Genomic DNA, 1,540 nt, shown 5'->3' on the forward strand with positions numbered 1-1,540 from the left:
AAACTGCTCTTTTCCGCCATCTTCTGTTTCACAGCCCAATAACCAGGAACCACAGCCAGACTCCAACCATCCCTTAATCACAGAGTCAACTAGGGCCCGGACGGACCCATGATCATGGGTCGCACCACATGATCATGGGTCGCACCACATGATCATGGGTCGCACCACATGATCATGGGTCGCATTACATGATCATGGGTCGCACCACATGATCATGGGTCGCACCACATGATCATGGGTCGCACCACATGATCATGGGTCGCACCACATGATCATGGGTCGCACCACATGATCATGGGTCGCACCACATGATCATGGGTCGCACCACATGATCATGGGTCGCACCACATGATCATGGGTCGCACCACATGATCATGGGTCGCACCACATGATCATGGGTCGCACCACATGATCATGGGTCGCACCACATGATCATGGGTCGCACCACATGATCATGGGTCGCATTACATGATCATGGGTCGCACCACATGATCATGGGTCGCATTACATGATCATGGGTCGCACCACATGATCATGGGTCGCACCACATGATCATGGGTCGCACCACATGATCATGGGTCGCACCACATGATCATGGGTCGCATTACATGATCATGGGTCGCACCACATGATCATGGGTCGCACCACATGATCATGGGTCGCACCACATGATCATGGGTCGCACCACATGATCATGGGTCGCACCACATGATCATGGGTCGCATTACATGATCATGGGTCGCACCACATGATCATGGGTCGCACCACATGATCATGGGTCGCACCACATGATCATGGGTCGCACCACATGATCATGGGTCGCACCACATGATCATGGGTCGCATTACATGATCATGGGTCGCATTACATGATCATGGGTCGCACCACATGATCATGGGTCGCACCACATGATCATGGGTCGCACCACATGATCATGGGTCGCACCACATGATCATGGGTCGCACCACATGATCATGGGTCGCATTACATGATCATGGGTCGCACCACATGATCATGGGTCGCACCACATGATCATGGGTCGCACCACATGATCATGGGTCGCACCACATGATCATGGGTCGCATTACATGATCATGGGTCGCATTACATGATCATGGGTCGCACCACATGATCATGGGTCGCACTACATGATCATGGGTCGCATTACATGATCATGGGTCGCACCACATGATCATGGGTCGCACCACATGATCATGGGTCGCATTACATGATCATGGGTCGCACCACATGATCATGGGTCGCATTACATGATCATGGGTCGCACCACATGATCATGGGTCGCATTACATGATCATGGGTCGCATTACATGATCATGGGTCGCACCACATGATCATGGGTCGCACCACATGATCATGGGTCGCACCACATGATCATGGGTCGCACCACATGATCATGGGTCGCACCACATGATCATGGGTCGCATTACATGATCATGGGTCGCACCACATGATCATGGGTCGCACCACATGATCATGGGTCGCACCACATGATCATGGGTCGCACCACATGATCATGGGT

This window comes from Telmatherina bonti (genome assembly GCF_933228915.1).
Source record: "Telmatherina bonti genome assembly, chromosome: 2".
NCBI lineage: Eukaryota > Metazoa > Chordata > Actinopteri > Atheriniformes > Telmatherinidae > Telmatherina > Telmatherina bonti.